Genomic DNA, 24,661 nt, shown 5'->3' with positions numbered 1-24,661 from the left:
CACTGCCTCACGATTGCAGGACTACAGTACGTGTACAATGAGTCCAGACTTCAGTGCTATGACAGTTGCATGACAGGACTACGAGAAAAAAAGAGCAGAGGGAAAAAATATGTCTGCAAAGCACAGATGGAATGCATTTCCCTCAAGTGCTGTTTCCTAAAGAATCTCATCACCTTTATTACTGCTTGGAAAGGGAAAAGAGTTTTCAAGAGTCAGATGTTCCTCAGGAACAGTGCTGATTACTCAATGTCTGTATTGCTCCAAGACAACAACAATGAACCTGAGCTTATGGATCCTGGGAGGATTCATGTCTCATCTTATGGTCTCCCATAGTAAACAGGAAAAAAACTGATGGCCACGTGTAGACCTGCATCACTGGCAGAACATCATAGCAGAGAGAAATTGTACTACCTATATGCTCTCATATTTTACTAAGAAAAGAGGATTTCTGGAATTAGCCACAAAGATATAAACTAACATACACACTTCCATTTGTGTTAGAAAAGTATATTGAATAAACAAGTGAAAACTCTTACCCACCATTCTTCAAACCCATTGAACTGCTAGTTTAAATTATTATTATAATTTGCCAAGTCAATCTATACTTAGCTAGGAACATATTCCAATCTACAGAAATCAGAAATTTCTCATTACCAGAAAAAAAACACCAAACTTCAAGAATTAGTATTCCTAATCAAATGTTATAAAAAGGAAGATAAAGCAATATATACAAATAAATCTTACAAATAAAAGACGGCATTGTTCTGGAAGAGAAAGAAGTGTTCCTTTTCAAAAGACCAGAATTAGGCAAAGGGTGGTCACATATCCAGAGCCCCTCTCAAAAGCATGTTCTCAAAAGCCCCTCATGATGCAGAAGGGGGACTAAATAGTGCATGTTCTTCTCTAGCAGAGCAGGTTTCAGTCATGGAAGTTACATAATATCATTAGTGTTATTTAGAAAATTATTCTAATCTCACCATACCTATATTGGCTACTACCCCAGTGTCTCTGCTAACAGATGTGTTTTACATTTTAGTATATACTTGTGATTATCCTAGCTGTAATCAAAATCAGCCAGCTACACCCTGTAAACATCCAATGGATTTGCTCTCATCATTTCTTTATAAATATATTTAAACTTCGGCAGGAACAAGTGCCCTTATTCATACAGAAATTTCTGAAGGTGGAATCTGAATTTCCCAAAATTCAACTTTCACTAGTATTTAAAAAAAAAAAAAAAGGACAATTGCACTGAAATCAGAGAAGGCTCACTTCCACCTAGGGCTTTATATTTCACACAACCAAGGCAAACCTTACACTACTAAAAATGTGGCTAGCAAAATCCAGCCAGCTCTGCTGCTGTCAGAACACAACACTCCTGAGTGATTCTGGGCAATCAAAAGCTTGCGAATGTCCTAGAAGATGCAGAAGACTTAACCTTATGTTTCAGACATCTGTATCTACAAAGTCACTACTTTGACCTTTTGCTGTCTTCCTCCAAGAATGCCATTTTAGATAACAACCATTTGGACTTCCGTATGCAAACAGAATAAAGTCCTGCTCACTGTCCTAACAAATTAAAAGCCCCATGTTGGCAAGGTCCTGCAAGAAACACTAGTCACCAGCACCTACCATTGACTGCGATGAAACTTTAAGTAACAGAGATCCGGTTTGAGTAACTGCATGCTATTTTGTATCTAAGCATCACTCTCAGGACTATCTGAACTAAAGGCCCCTACTACACCATAACACAGACCAGACCACTGGTGTTGCCATCACCAGCTAGACAGGAAAAAAGTGCACTGGTTCACATAAAAACATAACATAAAGAAAATAGGAATCCTCTTTAAGAAGCAGCGATCATGAGGATCCTGTTAGTTCACTTCTGAAGTACACTTCTCTGCTGAGGAATATTTTAAGAAAAGCTCTGACCTGTGCAGATATTCTAAGACCTGAAGGAAAAATTAAATACATGTTCCTGTCATCTTTGATGGAAGGACCCAATTTCTTACACTCTGTCATAGAAAAAGCTTTTCTTATGCAAATCCTCTCTAAAAGCTACCAAAGTAAAAGGGATCATGTATTCTCATCACAGATGACACTGCATGCTGTCCTGAGCTCCCAACTGACTCAGTATCTTGGGTTAGGAAGCAGAGAGACCACAATGGCTCAGATGTGGTTCCTGGTGCTCGCACAGCCATGCACACAATCTACTTCCTCTTGCTACAGGAAGAAAGAAACACTTCCATTTCCAATAGACAATATATTTGCTGTTTATTCTATCACTGCTACGTTCAGTGGTGAAGAACCATCAGTTCTACAAATATCTTCTTCATATCTGTTTTTCTGGGTACATACCCCCAACAAGATGGAAAAATCAACAGAGAAAAACAGACAAGGTAAAGCCCTCGGTGTTTTCCCTCCTAAGGTTTCCAGAGTAGCATCCAACAAAAGGGCACTACAGTATCTACAACTTTCAACAAAGCAGTAGCAAGCAGAACTACAGCCTAGTCATTCCCTGCAACAAACTCAGATTGAATTATAAACTGCATTAACTATGAGGTTTGTAAAAAAACAAACTAGTACTTCATAAATAGAAAGATTTATTGAAGTTGAGGAAAAAACTGAACTAGCAGGTTTTTCAGGGTTGAAAATCATTACCCTCTGCAGCCAGAACTAACACGGCCTTCTGGAAGTCACACAAAAGTACAGGATGGCTAAGCAAAGTTTGGGACACAAAAACACGACTGGAGCTTTAGTTCCTGTTTGGAACTTGATTGTATATTCACTTAAAGTGCAGGTAGAACCCAAACAGTTCATTCCACTAAAATAAAGTTTCAGCTCACATCTAATACAATGCAACTGCAAGCTGTCACCAGAAATTACATTCCTTCTCCCCTACTCCTTCACCACATAATATTGCTACTTCCCTTCAATCAGACTAACGAACCTGTAGCTGCAAAGGGAGTGGGTTGAGTGAGCTGATCCAAGAGCAAACTAAACCTTCTAAAACAAAACAGTGAGTCGGCTCATCCAGTGGAAAACTATGTGGCTATACAACTGCTTATCTGACAGGAGGGATAGGGATCAAGTTCACAAGGAAAGCGGGAACTTGCATTTCAGTAGCCATGCACCATTATAACATGGATAAAATGTGACATTTCACATTTTGTTTTCCTGGGATCCAGTATAGGAAGACTTGACCCTGGTCAGGCCCTCTGCATGATGAAAAAAAAATAAAAATGCCTTGTAGGTCTTCTAAAAAATAAAAATCTCCCAGGAAGGGACTCTGCCACTAGAGTGACCTTGACTACAGCACTGTATTATGGTGTACATATTCTTTTGATCACCAGTGGGGAAAACAGGGACTAGTATCAACTTTACTAAAGAATTTTCCTTAATGCGCAGCCTCTAGGATAACTGTTAGCACTGAGCAACCTTCTGTGAAGAATACACTGAAAAAAATTTGGAGGTGTATATCCAAACAAGAGGAGGCTATAATCAATGAATATTATGACAACCTGACTAACAAAGCCTATGGTAATCTAGAATACAGTCCTTTTCCCCAGCTACAGAAGTATCTGTCTACATTCAGTTTTGGGCATTAAACTAGAGACTCAAACTACCCTAAAGCAATTTAGCCACCAAAAGCAACCTTTAATGATTCTGTATATAGAACTAAATATTCAATGCTTTTTCTGGTCATCTTTTGAGTTTCACTTTCAGAGGAGTAATACACCTAAACATCCACCCTTTCCCTATCAAAAGCCCCACCTTGAGAAGGCTTACTTCCTCTGCCAGCTCACTTGAAACCACAGCAGTCCCTCCAAGGCATAAAGGAGGAAATCCAGCCAGACTTGTCCCAGAAGGCAGGGCTGGATGACTGGAAGTTCTTCAGATGGCTACCTCCATCAAAACAATCACAAAGCAAAGCCTCTGCAGACTGTAACAGTTTGCACAGACTTCCAGTCTATCAGCCAGAAATACAGGTGAGCTCAGGGCGGGTACACACACACACATATATACATATGTAACAGGTGGGGAAACAGCAGCAGTGTAAAAACTAAAAAAGTTACAGATGTTCTCTGCAAAGAATTCAAGGGAAGGACACAGGAACTCAAGTCACACTCTGGTTAAGCTATCAGTACTACAAGGGAAAAAAAATTTAAGTAGCCAAAGCATCTCAGATAAAACTGAAGTACACCACTAACACTACACAGGACATATGACCTTCCTGTATTAACTGTTACCAACTTTTCTAAAAACCACTATTCCCCACGCCTCTAGCGACAATGTCAGCAGGACACTTTGAAAACTGTTTTAAGTTTGGGCTAAGTCAGAACATACAACACAAGCTACAAGCATACATTGGACACTTCAGGCTTGCAGTTTTTCAACAGTACAGGAAGACATACACAACAAATTTCTCAGTGGAGCACACCCCTATTCATCATTATCATTACAGTCAACAGCCAGTTGTACCCACAAAATGAGTAATTCATGCAACAGCAGAAAAAAAGCTATTAAATAACAACAAGAACAAAAATTTAATCAACTTATTAGGAAACCTAATCTAGATTAAACCAGTACCAAAACAAAAAAATTATGCTGAATTGTAACAGGAGCAGGGAAAAAGAATACTGGGAACTGTCAACTTTGGCTATAGAATTGTAGAAATGCATATTTCAGCTATTTGCTCTTATGTAACATCCCACAACTAAACAGAAGCAGATTCAAGTTGAAACCCAGGTGCTTCAAATGGCAGAAAGAAATAGCTAACCCAAGCTGGAAGCCACACAGCCGGGACAATACCCCTGAAGGGGTAATTTGATTTCAGTGGGGTTTTTGTAAACAAGGTGGCATATGGGAAGCAGCACTTGACATAGGGACAAACATGTTTGGTACTTGTGCTCTCCCTGCCCCCTCCGGCTCCTGCTCCCCCTCACATCATCAAACCCCACTCTCCTGGAACAGCTTCCAAAGGAATTCTTTGAATAGAAACAGATACAAGCAACAGCACTAAAAATAGCCAAGCAAGAGCAGAGCAATTTGTGATGTTCTCCCACCGGCGGAAACACACTTAACTGCATTAAAAAAAAAGGCACCTAGTTAATTCATACTAGAATTGACAATTAAGAGCAATGTAGAAAGTACCACCATTAAAAAAAGTTTTGGAGGGGAAGATTAGTTCAGACTTGAAACACTCAGATCACATTATAACACTCACAACAAAATGCAATGGTTAACTTGCAAGCCACAAGTGATATAAAAGCAAATGCACTGAGTAATCAATAAGGCCATATCTATAAAGTGTGCTAAAAACCTTGTCATATCAGAGTTTTGATTCTAGCTTCAGAGTTTTGGTAGCAACACCAAAGAGCTCATGTATCACTCCTGCACCTGTACAGAGCCCTACTTCTTGAACTAGATGCTGATAGAAGATCACAGATCACATTTCTTGTGATACACTCAGATATTCAGAAAAACACAGAAAACCAGGAGTCTTGCTGAAAAAAAACTCTCTTAAATAAAGTAAGATATTCCAGAACATCTTCCTATAATTTTCCCCCAGATGATGACATTTCTCAAGGTTCATATTAAGCAAGAGGAAAATCAACAAAAATAAAAACCTTATTTTTTTTCAGAAACATACACAACTCTGAATATAAAGTTCCAGAAGGAAGAAACAATAGTTTCTAAGGCAGTACTAAAGATTTCCCTCCTTCACAATCTTATGCTTTTATTGTGCATAAAATCTTGATTAAAACCTACAGTCATTTCAGTCCATTTAGCTTTCCCAAGTGAAACATGGTGTCATGCTTTAACTCAAACTAGAAATAAAACGATGACAGCCACTCACTCACCCCCGCCCTCTGTCCCACAATAGGGGAAAGAATCAAAAGGGAAGGGAGAACCTTGGATCGAGACAAACACACTTTAATAAAATAACAAAATACTAATACACTACTAGTAAATATATTTATATAATAAAAATAAAAGATACTCAAGGCAATTCCAGACTAACTCCATCCACAACTGAACAGCCAGTCTCAGTCCCTGGTCCTGAACAGCTGATCCCAAAGAAAAAAGGAAAAAAGCAGAAAAGCCCAGAGGCCTCTGCAAAATGGCAGAAGGCCAAACTAAACGTCCTGCACTGAAATCCCCTGGCTGCATCCAAGAACCAGCAAGACTGAGAGAGAGAGAGCTGAAGAGCAGAACCGGAACGTCCCAACTCTCCTTAAACCTGAAGCATGACACTAATGGGATGGAATACTCTCATTGATCAGTCTGGATGTCAGTCAAGCTCTGCCCCATCCATGCTGCCCTTCCTCGCTGTCTCCCACCTGTGGGCAGAGCACTCAGAGTGTCCTTGGCTCTCAGACCAGAGCAATTAAAAACATTAATTCTGTACTGGGGTGTTCTCAAACTAAGTCCAAAGAATGACAGCGTTAGCTATGAAAAATAAAGGTTTCTAACTGCATGAAAAAAATTAACCCATTTTCAGTCAAATCAGCACACACTACCAGAAGCTGAGTCCTTTTTCAAACTTACTGTCAGGTGCTCAGAGACAAGCAGCCACAGAAACAGCACTGAAAATTGAAAGCCATAAAAGATCATTTTTATTTCTCTGCCACCTCTGCATTGTTCTTTATACAGTCATGACCACTGTTAGCATTTTGTCTAGCTTTAAACAAGGTTGGTTTTATTAGTTTCTTTTAATACTAATTCTCATCTTGATCTGCTTCAGTAAGAAAACTTGGGTTTACCGCAAACTTTTCCACTCGATTTTGAGCATTATTTTCCTCATGATCACAACTTCCCTATTTGATGTCTCACGTAAAATCATTTACACTTGTTCTAGCACTCTAAAGGTCTACATGAGGCCAGGTCTATCTGATTAGCAATAAAACAATAACAAACTGTCCTAAGAGATGAAAGATTAACAATCTTTACAACCTACAACATGCTAGAAAGGACCAGGTAAATAAAGTGTCCTTTACACAGAACCCAACTCTAAAAGGAGGAATAAAGTCATACAGGCTGTTCTTGTGTATTTAATATTAAAAAGGCAAAATGAAATTTATCTCCCACTTCTAAGTTAGTTTCTCAACCCTTCTGAAGACACCAAAGAGACATATGATGTCAAATTGTCCAAAGTTCTATTGCTCTTAATTGAGTATTTATTTTCTCTTCAACATAAGGATGGGGGGAACCACCCATAGGTTTTTTCTAACAACCACAGTCACTGTTGCAGTTCCCCATCTGTACATTTTTCTGCAAGTCTGGACTGACTTAAATGTTCTTCAGCTGCCACACATTTTCTGATCCTGGTAGGAAGATTTCACTCTGCCATTTCTTTCCAAGCCAGACTAGTTCATAATAAAATAGAAGAAAAGTGCGAAGAATGATTTATTTTTTTAAAGTCTGCAAAATCTGAATAAACATCAAAAGTTTTTCTTCAAAACTTCCTATTGATAGACCACTAAGAAATTCCTTTTCACAGAAATTCATTCACTTATTTTCTTAAAGCTCACATTTCCTTTCAAATGTATTTTTGTATTCTGCTGGGTTATTCATTATTAACCTAACAGCCTATGTTAACCTAAAAGACCCTGATTCCACAGAGGTATGCCAGGTTTATATACCGTGCAAGGTAATATTAAAATGCCCAAGCAGAAATCTGCTTTCTAAAACATCTCAATATTATATTGGTCATCTGCCTATTTTACCACCAGTCTAGGAAGCACTCTGCTGCAAGATGAAGTTACTCACTTTTGAAAGAAAAGGGACTTGCACTCTTCAAGTCTTGAGTTTCTAAACCAGCTTATTTATATTAATTGCAGCACCTCACCCTCAGTACATATGTGAGTCTGGAATACACATTTTGCTAACTATAGTATTCAACTCTAGCAGCAGCATTAAAATATTACAGATTATCAGCTTTAGACATGATACTGCACCTATAAAATCTTGACTGAACAAATGGTTTGGTGATGACAATCTTAAACTATTTCAGCAGAAGATGTGTGGCAAACAGCAATTTTCTCCAAGAAAAAAAAAAAAAAAGCTGTATCTACACAGCTAGTTGTATCTGCATAAGCAACAGATGAACACGAGGTAACCAATATAAAATATTACAAATTTAAAAAATGATATTACAAACTTAAGTAACAGCTTTTTAATCACAATAATAATTTTCAGTCGTTTACAGAATGTTATTTAAAAATTCTAGCACGACAGGGGACTGATAAGCACACCTTCTGTGAAAGCAAAGATGATACTGTAAATAAATTGAGAAACCAACGGTAAGAAAGTTTAAAATGCAGAACAGTATGATGCCTTAAATGTGTTCTCAATTTAAGACACAAAGATTGTTTTTCAAGTTGAATAAGTACATTGTCCAAAACATGGCTTTTTGAAAACTAGTAAGAACCTGAACCACTAGAGTAAGGTGAAAATAAAAATCCTAAAAGGAAAAATGCAACTTGTTGTTCTGCATGCCTCCTTTGATAAGAGCAGAAAAGTCCAAGACACATATACAGTTCAGAGGGCACCCAAACATGTAATCAGCAGAAAGTAAACTGCTAAAAGGATGTTCAGTGTCCTATCTTTAGGACACTGAAGGGGTTTAGGGTGTTCTTAATGAAAACATACAAGTGTCATCTAAGTAAGTTCCACCCTTTTGGTCCCTCCATCATCCCATGGCTAAAATTTGAAAAACAATATTCACTAACCATATTGCTGTGCTCTTAAAACTCTTAAGGCAGAAGGTGTTAGCATGACCTTAGTTTTCATATCCCAAAAGAACCTCACCACGAAGTCTGAGTTTTTGAGGTTTGCTGTCATGAAATTACTGTGAGATCACAGCTACATAACAGGAATTGCTTTGCAGGATCAAATGCAAGAGATGAACAGAATGAGATAAAACAGCTCTCAATACACTGCATTTAAACATCACCAAGTACACATGCAACTGCTGAGAACAGCTACTTTTACGGGAGGAATTTTTACTTCCACTTATTCATTACAGTCTATTTGAAGAGTTACACATATATCCAAGAAAAACATTTTGTGCGCTTTTCATATATCTTTTTTTGCCAGGGAAAGAAGAAAGGGAAGGAAAAAGAGTGTTTAAACAGATAACGTCATTTCCAAAGCCAGAGACATAACCTCCCTTAACACCATTCTAAGTTTTCAAATGTTATATACACAGTGAATAAAACCCAGAAAGTTTCCAGAATGCAAAGCACTAAGAGTAAGGTCTTCCGTGTGAGAGATGATTGGTTAGATTTCAATGTATATTCTAATATACAAGTATACTGGAGAACAAAAAACTTTGTTCAAGTGACTTATTACAATTCCTATCAAATTTTTAAAAGGAATAAAACAGAGAGACCAAGGAACACAATAAGTGGGAAGAAAAACTAGGATTAAACCTTGTGGGTCAAAAAAAAAAAAAAAAAAGAAGTTAACCTTACATACAAATGTGAATCCACAAAAGGCTGTACTTTAATGTTCAGTGGCAACTAAAAATACATAAATATTTTTCTGGAATTTGCCTGTCAGTAGAGATTTTAACATGACTGAATGCATATTGCTGTTTAAGAATTAGAAGTACACTGATGTCAGTCTATAATTCTCACAGTGTAAACCAGTATTTCTTTGGCCGAACTACTCCTGTGCTTTAATTAGATACCAAATGGCTGTAAAAGACTTGAAAGCTGAAGTTCGAGAAAAACATGATAATGTTTTGGTTAACCTTGAGACTCTTGGAGCTGTGATATTTTGGACTTAAATACAATTGGAAAATATTCACTACATCTTCTTTAAGATTCGCTTTCGGGGAGCTTTTCTTCTTTAGCCTGTCTGAAGCTTAATAAAAACCTTAATTTTGTAGTTTTTGGAAAAGTGAATTGAGGGCATCTTTCCACTTTTTTTTTGCTTTTAATTAGAAATTTGGGTCATTTTAAAAACACATGCAGCTTTTGAAAGAGAAGGGTGGAAGCTAAATAGTCTAAGTCAGTACTTCAACAAGCTTTGATACATCCCAGAAACTGATCTGCTTGGCAGGCTAATTCACAACAAGTCCTGGAAGAGCTAAGTGTACCACTTCTTCCAAGCAGGTCTTTAAGATTTCAAGAAAGCAGAGCTTCACACCTCTCTAGCCATAAATACCATACTAGTATAAAATACAACAGAGTCACAATACCCAGACATACATATGGACAAACCAACCCAGTGTAAAGGTCTATTTTCAGTCTCTTGCATGTTGTCTTCAGCTGAATGCTTTCAGGCTTTAACTATAATAAAATAAGTAGACATAGATTTTAGCAAAGTTTAGCACAGTGTTTAAGCTATGCTTATGTGGGTCGCTTTATCTGGCAAAGAAACTGTGAAGTCTGAAGCCAAGATTTTTCAGGAAATGTAAGAGATGGTAACAGTCTCATTTTATTCAATAGCACTAAATGAATCTCTAAACAGAGCTAACTTTCTCCACAATCAGAGTGCCAGAAGAGATAGCTTATCCTCTTCCAACATTTCTCCCTCGAAAAAGAATACAGATTATCTTTAAAAAAACCAAAACAAACAAACAAACAAACAAAAAAAACCAAACACACACAACAACAAAAACACCCCACAACTGTGGTATTTCAAAGCATGTCTGTTCATATATAAACTCACAGGGGAAAAAAAGCAATTCATCAATGCTGCACTACACGTACCCATAAACACAGAACAAAAACCCATTTATAGGAATACTAGGAGAAGATACAAAACAATCTTGCAACTTTCCAGCCCGCATTACTGAAACCCCAGCCACTACACACTTAACACCAAAGTCTGAAACACAGTCACAGCATCAAATAATTCACCACACAGTCTAACAGCGGAAAGTGATGCAGGGACCAGAGACCCCTTTCTCCTTCCCGAGTATTCTACCAGGACTCATCGTTCCTAGTGTTGATTCATTACTCACTTTCAGTGCAGTTCTTCAAAGCAGGAATTTTGTTTGTTTGTCTAGAAAGACACACCTAAGGTTCCCTAGCATTAACTACTTGATTTCTGCTGCTATGTGCCAGACCCTGGATGATTTGAACAAACAAATCAAAGTAGTAACGCATCATATCAGTGATCAAGAATAGCAAACTCTTTCCCCCTTCTTCCCCCACCCCAAACCTGTCTTGTAACTACCTGAAAGCCACATCCTCCTCCTGCTCCTCCACAGGTAACTCATTCTTTCACTCTCCACACTGCATCAGGATCTGTCTTTTGAGTCAAGTAGAGAACATACCATCAAAAGGACATGCTAACAATTGATCCTAACTTTTCTCCAATACCTTGCAAGGGGAAGAAGAGTTGCATGACAGCTTTTCAATCAGGGCCTGTTGATAAAGGAGACCTACAGCCATAAAACAAATTCCTGACCACTCACCACTCCTTAACAAAGTCCTGGTGAGGAAAATTATGCTGACTCCAGTCGCTGAACTCTTTTCACTTGTTCTCTCCTACATTCAGCTCCAATCTCTAACAGCTAATTGTTTTTTGTTAAGTGGAAAAGGTTTTAGTTACCACAGTCTGACTCAGTGCTCAAAACCTGCTTGTTCTGTCCTGTGAGGTAACACGTATCATTCAATATTTTTTTATGGTCATTCTTTAGATATTAAAATCAACTGAAAAAGGATGGTTCTATGTTTTCTTGCCCTATGTTTTAGCATATTTTATAACAAATAGGTCATTTCATAACTAGAGAAACAATTAGGATGCCTTCTGTTGATCAGCTATTTTAATGGATTTGTTTATTGGGAAGAAATATAAAAGTTATACATTTTAGCTTGCCTCTCTCCAGTGACTGAAGCACTCAAAAGCACTCCCTAGCAATCAACAGAATCAGCAAGGGAGATAAGCCATATAAATATTTGAGGTAGGTTTCCTAGCAGAAACTAAACCTCACCGATGTTTCATTTTGGAGGACTGTACTAAAAGAGCTGGTCCAGCACTTCACAGATGCAATATCCCTAACTATGAAGTAATTTTAACCACATGATTTTATTCTAACCTCTGTCTACAGTTGTGGGGGTCCAGGGGATTAAGGGGCAGGAGACTGGATTTCCAAAAACAGGAAAAATAGGCTGGTCCAGTTCACTTCTAATTTATCAGGACTTGTGTAATTCTGCAAAGTTTTGACTTTACTCTCATTAAAGAGTACATTAAAAATAATTTTGATGCACACCGCTTCATAAAATGAACTGCTCAATATGCAGACATACAATAAGAACTCAGCTGAACCTCTCTTAAATGCTGTATGTACATTAAACCATCATTTACAATCCACACAATTCCTAGACAGAACATACACAGGGCAACTCCATCCCTGTCAGACAATCAAATGTTGGACCTGTTTCTTCCCTTGAAGAACTGCAGAATTACAATCTTCTGTTCAGCTGGAGCCGAGACAGTTAATTACTCTTCATTTACAAGCACAGAAATAATTTGGATTTGCAATATGCATCTTATGGCATTTTCACAGGACTTTCTCTAAACACACATCCCAAACCCACCCACCTCTCCACCTATTAAGAGTCATGAATTGCTGTTAACAACAACCCTACTAAATTCAATCCTTAATCCGCCTTCTTCTCAAAAGCATGTAAGAACATATGGCCTTGAGTCTGCCTGAAGGACTACAGATCTCACTGTGTCAAGTAGTTCAACCTGGAGAAGAGGAAAGCTTTGAGGAGGGTGTCTCATCAACTTATATAAATACCTGAAGGAAAGGTGCACAGACAAAGCCCAGCTCTTTACACAATGCCCAGTGACAGGACCAGAGGTAATGGGCAAAAACTGAAACAAAGAAGGCTCCATCTGAACATCAGTTACAGCTTTTTTACTATGAAGGTGACCAAGCACTGGGACACACTGTCTAGTGAGGTGGTGGAGTCTCCATCCTTGGAGTTACTCAAAAGATGTCTAGACACGGTCCTTGTCAACCCATTCTAGGTGGTCCTGTTTGAACAGGAGGGAGACAAGATGACCTCCAGAGGTCCCTTGCCAGTCTCAGCCAGTCTGTGATTAAGTTAAATTAAAGGGGAAGGAAGCCCTATAACAGAAAAGCTATTAGAGACAAGTCTTAGGTTTTAGCATTTCTGCTCGGTCACAGAGAAAATCAAGTGAATGTCTATCCTCAAGTAAATCGGGTAGGGTGAAAGTCAGTGGGACTTTAAATCCAGCAACATATGCTGCTCTGTCAACAGATAAAATGGTAAACAATGAAAACTGGAATACAGGTACAAGGTTGGAAGGAATTTTATACTTTCAGTCATAACAGAGAACTATTCAAGAAAAGTAATAAGCATCTTTTTTAAGAAAAGTTCCTGGGTATGGTTGCTATCTGGTCATCAAGAAGTAGCAAAGAAACCCAACAGGCTGAGGACGTGTCAGAAGCCATAAAGGTTTCTCCAACACTAAAAAAAATTTTGCATTATCATTAACTTGCCTTCACCAAGCTCACAACACTATTTTCAGTCTTTCTCTAAACTGAATTTCAGACAGCTATCCCTTGGCATTTACCCCATGTTCAAAACACTCAGAAATTCATTAAATGGCTAATAAAAGAAAGTGAAGCACAAGACTGGGAAGTGCCATACTGCTCCCCCCCCCATCACACTTAGTCACCCAAAGTTAACATCAGTAACTTAGGTCCCTCTTATGTCAGTCTCAAAAGTCACAAGTCAGTGATCTGAAGAACGTGTGACTGAAAGATGAAATAAAAGCCCAGTAACAGAAGACATCTGTCCCTTGGTGAAAAGCTCATCAAAAGCAAGGACCAGAACTTCTCAAGTACAATATATTATGTACAGCCTGACAACAGAGCTGGGTTTGGCACAGGGATTCCTTTCAGATTCATGTTGCTAAAACTGCATCTAGGACAATGATAAGCATGTTGAAAATCAAGGAAGAATGTAAATGCAGAAAGAAAGTAAAACAAAACAAAATAAAATAAAGTCAAGAGCAATAGCCTTCAAATACAGGGAACCATGGACAACATGATAATACGAGATAACGGTCAAGTGTTTACCATAAAATACCCATGATTCAGTTGACATTTAAAACCAAACAGAAAGAGGAAACAAAAAACTTCGGAAAGCCATATGCTTCATTCTGTATTACTATATTCACCATCCTCAAACCACTTAACAAAACAAATACATTAGGAAAAAAAAAAAAAAATATTTTTTTTTGCTGAAAAGCAATCTCAATATGGTCTGTAAAGCATCGTCCTACTTCCAGGAACAGTATTTTAGTCATACAAAAAACAACTGAAATGTTCTAGATTAAATCTACACCACACAGAGTAAAATTGCAAAAAGCTTTCTTTTCTCTACAGCTAACCATTAAAAATATTTAGGAGTATAATCATAGTGACTGCATTCGAATTTTACACCTTCAAACACACAGCTATTTTTCCTCCCATTAAACCCGCTTTAAAAAAGTGCAACCTGATGATTCAAATCTGGAGGTTAAGAAAGAATCTGTGTTTTCTTCATTTAATTTTGGATTCAAATACTAAGTGATTCGGTAACACAAATTCTATTGAAACAGCATCTTCTGCAGATCTGGAATAAACTGCTTCCTGTATGATAAAGCAAAAGAACAAAACCATAAAGTTCACCATAGGAGTACTAGTTTGGGCAAACCTTAAGTCTCAAGAAAGATCAAAGCTCTCTCAATATGGAAAATGTTTCATTGTTTTTCATGCAAAACACTACATACAGCCAGGTCAAGGACTCCCCCAAGCTCAGCTGTTGGAAGACTGATTTAAGAAGCTGGGGAGAGAATAGAAAAAAAGCTTGACAAGTTTTAACTTCAAAAGAAGCCACAGTATCTTGCAGCTTTCACAAAGACAGCTGGAAAACAACAACAAACCCACAAAAACAAGAAAAAAAAAAATTCAAGAGAACTGAGAGTAGAAACAATTTAATGCAAGAGAACTGCACAAAGGTGCTCCCATAACCTATCTCACAAGTTTTACAATTTAGAGAGAACATAAATAAAACAATATGCTCAGCAAAATAATTATGATGCTGTAAAAGCAAGCTCAGCAAGCCACGAGATCTTAAGCATCAGACTGCATCAGCTCTAATCTGTCTCCAGTCACTGTTTACTCTTTGCAGCTTTGAAAAGAAGTGGAGGGAAAAGGGCTGAAGGTACCACACCTGTGAAATGGTCTGCAGGAGCCCCAGGTGGGCAGGGAGTATCGACAAACTGCCAGTTTAGACAGCCAGGATCAAGTAGTGTGCATTTTCATGTTAGAGCAAAAAGGAGAAGCCCTTTGTATGATTTTTGTAAAATATGAACCTTAAGTAATTGCAAAGGAGCTACTTCACAACCTTTCATCCCAGCTCTCACTTTAACAAAAGTAACCTGTTTAGGGAAGTCATATGAAAAACAGTACAAGTCCAAACTAGGTCTTCTCTGAAAAGTAAAGAGGATGAAATGGGCTAAAAATGAGCAAATTGTATGAGGGGCAAAAAAAAAAAAAATATCAATAAAAAGCTCCAGCAGAATAGCAACACTGAAGTGGATATTACTTGCATTTCCTCTAGCACCTTCCATTCAACAGATCTGAAGTATGCAAATACAACATTGAGTTACTTAATCTGTCATCTTATAAAGGGGACAAATCATTTGGCTTCTCTTTTACCGAGGTCATACAAGGCTGTTGCAAACCAGAGCAGAACCGAGTGCAGAACACAAGTCTTTGGAGTCCCATTCATGTGCTTTAACCAAATAAGAGACAAAGAAAAATAAGAAAATTTATAAAAGATAATATTTGTACTCTTGTTCTTTTATAAAGAACCTGAGTATTGGTACTGGGAATTACTGACATTTGAAGTAAACATTACTATTGGTAGTAATACTATCAATACTAATTATTAACAGAGTATTAACAGTCTATGATACATTTCTCAAGCACTGTTAATCAGCATACTCTTCTGCTATGATCAATATCACTAAAGAGACACCAGCGACAAATATAAACATACCAAAAACCAGCATTCCATGAGGAAAGCAACACATTAAATGAAAGTCCACAGAAGAAATATAAAATACCAAAAATCTGCTTCTAAGTTTTAAAATGGTAGCTTAAAAATTGGAAGAACTTAAAAAAAAAAAAAAAAAAAAACAGCTTCTGTCAACAGACAAGGTTTTTTGTTGGGTTTTCCCTTAGCTTCCTTAGATTTTAGTGGTGAGGCTGTAACTCCAAAGTCCTTGGTCAAATGGTCAAATCCTTTGACATAAGGAATTTTTTTGAAGAGTGGCCAAAACGATGCAAGTGAAAGAGCCTAAATGTCTGAATATCCCTGACTTTATTTCTAATGCTATTAAACTTTTTCTTAATCAATACACTGATAAGACTGCAACTAGACCAAAGCAGAATAGAGCTTGCCCCATTCCTGCTCCTCCCTCCCCCCCTTTAAGTTACCAACACTGTTGAGGTTATAAACACAAAAGCTGGATCATTTTCCAGACTATGCATCAAAATTGGTTTACACCAGTTAATCCAGTTTCTCCATGTAACCGTCCAGGAGTCCCAAACATCATTAATGCTGCAAAGTGATCTAGCCTTGCTTGCTTTCAAGTTACCTAGTATAAGGTTAAAAATAAATTCTTTAAACAAGTTAGGTCAAACCACCACAGAGAGATCAAGCCCAGGTATAAATACTGAGTCAGTCAGGTAGGAATCCAAACCCAGATTCCACTAGAGAACGTGACATAACCAAGGGAACTCCTAAAAGGGCCTGGTAAATATTAAAAAACCAAAGCCTGCTGTTTGTTGTGAAGGGCTCTGTTTCAATGGCAAGCACTGCTCCTCCAGGCCTGCACATCCTCCCCCTCCCTTCCCTTCAGACACATCCAGCTCCAATTTCTCTTATTGAAAAAAACAGCTGCTCTCACGTCAGGACGGCCCCTCTGTTTCACCAGCCACCACGGCCCCAGAGGCTATAGCCTTGATCTGCTGCTGTATTATAAGTATTCAGCATTTACTCATAGAATGTTTTGGGTTGAAAGGGACCTTAAGGATCATCAAATTCCAACTCCAACTGAGATGACTAGGGACCAAGTGGTGCTTGGTAGCTGGAGATGAAGCGGGCTGGCCCTCATGAGCTTCCTGTTACACAGCTCTACACCAAACCCAACGTTTCTGTTCCACAAGACTGCGTGTTCCTTTGAACACAACCAAAAGAGCTCTGCACATCCATGCTCCTGACGTTAACACACCTACAAGAGAGAAGCTTCAAACCAGATTCACCCTGAGCGACTCCCAGGTGGTATTCAACAGTACTGTGCACATTTCAGCACATATTTTTAAATCTATTTCACATCACAGAGTTCAGATCCTTGCCATCAGGCTCAAAGGTACACCAGGCCTCTTTCTACATCCAGTTTCTTGCAGAAGGGTTTCTACCAGTTCGCTGTCCTGCTGTAATTTCTTCAGCAACAACACCAAACACAGAAGAGCTTCTTTTTCTGTTTTTAAATGAAACATAAGACAGTCCAATTGCAAAGCCCTGCCACGACTTACAATTCTCAGTCAGCACACATAATCAGGAGTAAATAAAGACTAGGTAGAGGTTAGCAGAGAAAATGGTTCATTCATCACCATGTCCTCAAGTAACCTGCTGCTACTGCTAAGATGTTATTGTCAGTGAATTCTGTAGCTGTGACCATGACACTGCTGCCCTACCCCACCCCACCAGCGAGGGAGCACCCGGCAAGGAGATGGGGAAAGACAACATGGAAGAAAAGCCCTGCACAAGACACAAATCAATAGTTATTCACCCACTTGTTTCCTCCCTGTGCTGCCAGCCCTTCTTTAGCCTGACTCGATAATCTCGGAAGGGGCTCGAAGGCACGCTCCCCTCCACCAGCCCCGCTTTTCCTCTGAGGGGTCCAGCTGCACTCCCTTCCCTCTCACCCCCACCCACACAGCCAGGAGAAGCACGAACCCGTCAGAAGAGAAACCTCCAGCTGTAAGGAGATGAGAAACGAGGAGGATGGGGAGCAGGATCCCCTCTCCAGAACGGAAAAGGGTTGAAAGCCAACCCACCTCTCCCGGCAGCCACCGGGGGTCGAGTCGGCTCCCCCTCCCCACACAAGCCTGGACTGGAGCAAGGCGGGAGCTGCTTACAGCCGCGGCCTGCTCAGCGGCCCCCACCGCGCCCCTGCGGAGGGGAAGGGGGCCGCAATCTAGGGCAGGGCGAAGCTTCCCCCAGGCAGCCGCCAGGAAAAGTAGGGCAGAGCTGCCTCCCCTCACGCCGCCACCCCCCAACCCCTCCGGGCTGGGAAGGGGCGGCAGGCCCGACGGGGAAGGACACACACCCGCACCGGACAAAAGCTCTCACCGGGACGGGGAACCGGCCACGGGATGGGCCCGTCACCCCCGTGCCGTGTCCTGTGGGCGGGGGGCGAGGGGCCCGTTCCGCGGCCTCAGGCCGCTGAGGGACCAACGGTCGCCGCGGGCCGTTGGGCACGAGCGGGGCGCGGGGCCTCCCCCGGCCGCGCGGGCCCACCAGCCCCCCACCGCCGCGCGCGGGCCGTGCTGTGAGGGGGGGATCGCGCCCCCCGCACGCCTCAGGTGCCCGCTCCCCCCCGAACACCTCACCCCCCGGGTGCGCGCGGCCCCGGCCCCCCCGCGGTACCTGCCCAATGTGCTCACAAAGCAGCAGCAGCGGTGCCCACCAGCGTCACGTGACCGCCGCGCGCCTCGCTCCCTCCCTCCTTCTCCCTCCCCTCGCTCCTCCACGCGCGCGCGAAGCCACTCCCCCGCCACGTGACGCGACGCGGCGCCGCGCGCTCGCCTCCTCCCTCCCTCCCCCGCCAAAACCCGCACCCGCCTCCCGCGCGCCGCACCCCTCACACACCGACAGCGCGCGCCCACCCACCGGCCCTTCCGCCTCCCCCGGCACCACGTGAGCACGGCAGGGCAAGCTGGCCCCTCCCCCCCACGTGACCGGGGCTCCGCCCCCCCCGCCTGGCCGCGCGCGGCGGAAAGCGGGGGTTGGTCCCGCCCATGACCGCGGCTCCGGGACGAGCCGCGGGGGCTCCCGGGATTTAGTGCCGCTCGTCGCCGCGGGAGGCCCGAGAGAAGGGCACAGCAGCTCCAGGGGTCACTCCGTGGAAGGTTAACGGAACCCGACCGGGAAGGGTTTCAGCGGGGTCGGGTGACGGCGCCTCAGCGCTCCGTGAGGCCGCGGGAGGCTGAGGCCCAGCGCCCACGGGAGAGCCCTGGGCCCGGGCGGATGGGTTTAGGAACAGAGAGACCGTTCGGAATCGCGGCTCCAGTGCCTGTCTCGCTGGCCGAAGGATCGGTTCGACCCCGGAGCTCTGGCGGATTTTTTCAGTTTCTTACTTCAATGTCACTTCTGTTTTTTGCCCTGCAGCGTTTTGGCAGGACGGATGATGAGTGGTTTATGCCACTGTTCAGGTTGCCAGGTTCGTTACCTTTGATGCCTCAGTCCCAGACAATGTTCAAGCTGAGGTGACACAGGTTCAGGGCTTTCTAGAGCTCACTTGTGTCAATATTAAACAATCTATGACTAGTGAATCAAAAGGCTCCTTCACCTACTCTCTTCACAGTTGTTGAGACCATTGCCTGAACGCTCAGGAAATTTGAATGAATTCTGCACTTATATTAATTTAAGTGTTACGGTCTTTTGGCAGGCTGGACGCAGGGAGGTAACACAGTGACAGGGCATCCCGGGACAAAGGAGACCTGCACTACAGGAGGAAAGGGATGAGGAGACTAAAAAAATGGCAAGAGGGTGGAACAGCACTGGTATATCAGAGCACTTAGTGCAGCTTGTGGCAATGCAGACTGAACAGTGACAGTACAGATGGCAGGAAATGAAGGTTGGTTGACTCCCCAAGACAAGGAGTTTCAGGTTGTGAGCCAGGAGAAAAAAAAAAAAAAAACTTTTTCCTGCTATGCATTCTCCCATTCTGTACAGCACCTCTAGCTGCCCAAAATGTAGCAGTTGTACCATCTGTTCTCCGTTTTTCTTAAGGTCTGGCAGTTTAAGGCAAGGCTTGCTTAGCCTGTGTGTAAATTGGTCCCTGCTTGGTGCTCTGCTGCGTGGGCAGAGTTGGTGAAAGTGATGGGAGCATCAGGTAGGAGTCTCTTTGTTCAGCCCCTAGTACCTCCAGTGATAAAGCCCCATGGCTTTTGACCTTTTCTGTGGTCTTATTTCCTTTACTGCTGTTTGCTCATCAGATCTCATTTTACCCTAAGCATACCTGAAAATTAATCAGTGTTGTTAATGCTTCTGCCTAGCAGACAGATTTGAGTGACCTGTGTCCTGGACTGACCTTGGTATTTATTACATAGATAGGCTAAAGCTATGACAGGTCCTACTGCTCAGAAACTGCAAGACGGTCACTATTTGCATCTTTTCCTGATAAGATAGAAGGTACTTTAGGGATAAATGGAAATTCAGACCAAACAGGGCTCAGGTAGTGTTGATTTTCTTGAGGCAGCTGTTGATATTTTGCTTCATTATTATTGAGAGGAAAGAATTAATTATAGCTCTAAACAAAGTTTCACAAGCTTTGTGACAAACATGTCTGGGGCTCCATAATCTGTGCAAATTTAATTAGTAGTATTAGAATTCTTTCATCATGACTTGGCAATCCTTTGCTAATCAAGATGGGTATTTGATGTGCAGCACGCAACAACAAAGGCTGAGAGCTCTTGGGATGCTGTAGTCAGATAGTATAGTGCCAGCTGGAATGTGTTTCCGAATATCACACAGAATCCAGCCCAGGAGCATTTGGAATAGGAGAAAATTCAACAAGAATACCATAGCAAAAGCATTGTAGACTCCGCTCTGATGTACATGGAGCAAATATAAATGAGAAAATGGCATATTTCACTGCCAAAGCTTCCAGGGGAGGGCTAGAGGAATAAGCTGATGGAAGCTCGGAGACACAGACCCTTGCTGCAGATGTTCAGTACATCAGGCTTGGAGAGGAGACCCTGCACTAGACACAGCAGTGTGACCAGGCCTGGCAGGCAAATTCTACCTACTGCCTGAGTCAGGACCTTTTATCTGCTGCTATAAGGATTTGCAACCTTTTCGTTTTTCCAGCTACTGAAGAATAATCCAGTGCAGGTACAAATCCCACCAGACTGTATGTTTGAGCTTATTTCAGGCTTGCTTTTCTCAGTCACCTACTGCAGAATTCTTAAATAGCTTCTAGTGCATGCACCACAGCCTGGAAACCACCATTCTGGTGCTTTGGCATTCTACTTACCAGTCACATTTGGGAGCCAGGGGGAACTACTTGTGTTAAGAGTATCACCCTGTTCCTGTCTGCTCTACTTGTGCGTTACAGACGTGAAACAAAATTCGTCTGTTCTTCACAGGCTTGGGCTGCAGTGTATCTGTGTATCTTCCCTGCTCTAACACTCTCTTCTACTTTCCAGACTGCCAACCCTTGCCTTGCAGACTCATCAGACAATCAGTCCAACTGAGCTGAAATTCTGAGCCATTCTCCACAATTTAACTTGAAGTTTATATTTAGTTTGCGCCTGTTTTTTCCCCCAGTTACACCACTTGGTCTAATAAAAATAACTGCTCTGATGTGCAAACTGTTCTTACACCCTTAACGCATGACACCTGCATCAGCAGCACTACCCTTCTTCAAAATACACTCAAGTAGCCTCAGAGATGTCATGTAATCCAGTTGTACTCACTCTCTAAGGGAGAGACTCCGCATGAAGAAACCAAGCTTGACTTTCAGGTTTCAGTTGAGACCACAGGGAATTAGGAATTCCCTCTACTTACAGTGGAGCAATTGAAAATCTTGGCTGCAAAGTGGGCTTGTCTTGAGTGATGTTATGCTGCATTTAGACTTGGGGTGAAGCTCTTAAAGATGCTCTCTAGAAATGGGATCCAGTACATTAGATTGTGTTAATATGCATGCAGAAGCAAGGCTTCAGCAACATTTGTACTTGTAAGGGTTGCTATCTGAGTTGTGGAAGCAAGCCCTTCTGATATAGATGCCATTCATTGATTCAGGGCATTGAAGGCAGAAAGGGAGATCTCATTGTGTCTAGACGTCGTAACAGCCCAGGCTATTACAATTCCTAACATCCACAGGCGGCATTAGTCTCTCATGTCTCAGCATCATCCTGGAAATTCGTGTTGGACTGCTTGATCATCCTTTGGTGTTGGTGTGTGCCTGGAGACAGCCCTCTGCAGCCCTTGATCCAAGTTTTTTCACCTTATAATTTGTCTGTGTGAAAAAGATGATGCATTGTCATGTGACCAGAATCTGAAATTGCTTTGTACAACCACCCATTGTTATTCCTCCAGCCTTTTTCACAAAACATCATCTGCAGTGACTTTATACTTATTTCCAGATTGCTGAGACAATTCAACACATCTGAGCCTGATACTGATCCTATAGAACCTCGCTGTAAACACCTGCTTCGGGGAGCATGTTGGCAGTTGTTAATCTGTGCAGTGTGTGCTCTGCTAATGGTGAGGGCTGAGTTTGTTCTGTCATACTCCGCAATTTAATTCTATGACATGCTGACTGTTAACTTTATCAGCCAAACAATCTCTAAGGATTAAATAGGCTTTTGTTAAACAGACTCATTTTTCACACAACCTGTTGCCTGGTAGTAACTGTCTGTCTAGCCTTGAATTCTCTATTAATGAAGTCCCTTACCAGTTTTCCATTATTTTGCCTGTGACATCAAGGAAAGTAGTCCTCAGGTATCTGGTCACCCCTCTGTGCCCTGTTCAAACAGTGGCACACTTCCAGCTTCTTAAAATTTCTGAAGATTAAAATTATCTCTGTGAAGCCAAAAGTTTCCCTTTCCAGATCCTAACCTGGGGGAGGGGGATGGACTAGATGGTGGTTAAAGGTCCCTTCCATACCACAGGTCCCTTCTGACTCAAACTGTTCTATGCTCTATGAACTCTTGGGTCTAGATACCTCAGGGCTGGTGACAGAAAACCATTTCTGCCTGTCAAATGTTACTTTGCCCTTAGTCAAGTCTCTAAGCTAACAAACAGCTACTTTTTTGAGTCCCACTGTGACACTACTAGACCATCTTGCTTAATGGAACAAGAATCAAGTGTTTTTGGAACACTCCTACTATTACAATCATCCGTTTGTGCTTCTAAAACTGTCTACAAGTGAGCCAATATGATTGCCAGGAATTGTCCTTTAAGAGGTTGGAAGTTCTTGGAAGCAAAAAAATTCCTTTTGCTGGTATAGCTTGTACCAGCTTATACCAGAATAAACGTAGAGGAATTTGTTTATTTGTTATGGGCAACTCAAAGTTTATCAGCCAGAGACACCAGTTGTTTACATGCAGAGCTAGTTCATTGTGGGATGGCTGATTAGCTCAGCTGCAGGGTCCCGTAAATGCAAAGCTAATTCGGTTACTGGGCCACGTCGATGTCCTTGTGCACTGTTAGGGCCTAGTGGAATCTCAGCCCTCCTTCCCCTTAGATAATGTTAATGTTCCTTTAATTATTTGGTAATAAACTAATAGTCTGGTAAAGTGAAAGCTGGATGTTGCAGCATTTGCTGTTTTCCCCCAAATTTAATCTTAGGATAAATTGCAAGTGCTTTTATCCTGTAATATATTTTAGGAGAATGTTTTCAATAGCATGCCCAAGGATATATGCCAACTCTGGTTAAATATCAGTCACCTGCTTCAAGTTATAAAGTGGCCGTTCATAGGTACAGCAACTGGCAACGACATGAACAAATCAGTGAGCCTGGCTGGTCGGCTTCCTCTCCATCCCTGTGAAGGTAATAGAGCAAACAGTATTGAAAGCCATTTCCAAACATACTGAGGACAAGAACGTGATTTGGAGTCGTCACCATGGATTTACACTGGGGAAGGCCTGTTTGACCAACACCATCTTGTGTGATGAAATGACTGCCTGGGAGAGGAGGGCATGTTGTTGGTTTTGACTTTAGTGAGGTTTTCAGGAGTGTTTCCTAAAACAGCCTCAGTGACAAACTGATGAAGTACAGACTAGATATATGGATAGTGAGGTGGACTGAAGACTCACTGAACTGCTGAGTTCAAGGGGTTGTGATCACTGGCACAAAGTACAGCTGGGGACCAGTCACTGATGGTGTCCTCTGGGGTTTGGCCCTGGGGCCAGTGCTGTTGAATATCTTCATCAATGACTTGGGCAGTGGGGCAGAGTGCTTCCCCAGAAAGTTCACAGGTGGCACAAAACCAGGAAGAGCAGCTGATGCACGAGATGGTTGTGGTGCCATTCAGAGGGATCTCAACAGGCTGGAAAAATGGCCCAATGGGAATCTCATGCAGTTCAACAAAGGGAAATGCAAAGTGATGCACCTGTGAAGGAATAACCCCATAAGCCAGTGTGGGCTCGGGCCAACCATCTGGAAAGCAGCTTAGCAGGGAAGGACCTGGAAGTCCTGGTGGACAAGCAGAACACCAGCCAGCCATGTTCCCTTGTAGCAAAGACAACCATCCTGGGCTGCGTTAGGAAGAGTGCTACCAGGAGATCAAGGCAAGTGATTCTTCCCCTCCTTTCACCACTTGAGCATTGGTGAGACACATCTGGAGTGCTGTGTCCACTTGTAGTCTCTATGATAG

The 24,661-nt window shown here is 41.7% G+C and overlaps 1 protein-coding gene across 14 annotated transcripts in view; it reads right to left on the bottom strand.

The window, feature by feature from the left end:
• The window catches only part of UBAP2 (ubiquitin associated protein 2), a 145,577-nt gene extending 126,592 nt beyond the window's left edge, over positions 1-18,985 (bottom strand). For 9 of the 14 annotated variants that reach the window (XM_071802805.1, XM_065860409.2, XM_071802811.1 and 6 more), the window contains exon 1: positions 18,705-18,795. The gene's annotated coding sequence lies outside the window, so the exon portion shown is untranslated. Of the gene's footprint in view, positions 1-18,011; positions 18,101-18,704; positions 18,796-18,947 lie in introns of those variants that run through there. The other 5 variants (XM_071802808.1, XM_071802809.1, XM_071802817.1 and 2 more) reach the window with 5 other exon arrangements.
• Between the last annotated feature and the right edge of the window lie 5,676 nt (positions 18,986-24,661).

Source organism: Patagioenas fasciata, chromosome Z, assembly GCF_037038585.1.
Source record: "Patagioenas fasciata isolate bPatFas1 chromosome Z, bPatFas1.hap1, whole genome shotgun sequence".
Classification (NCBI taxonomy): domain Eukaryota; kingdom Metazoa; phylum Chordata; class Aves; order Columbiformes; family Columbidae; genus Patagioenas; species Patagioenas fasciata.
Note: the sequence above shows the minus strand (reverse complement) of the source record. Positions and strands in the feature narration are given on the sequence as shown.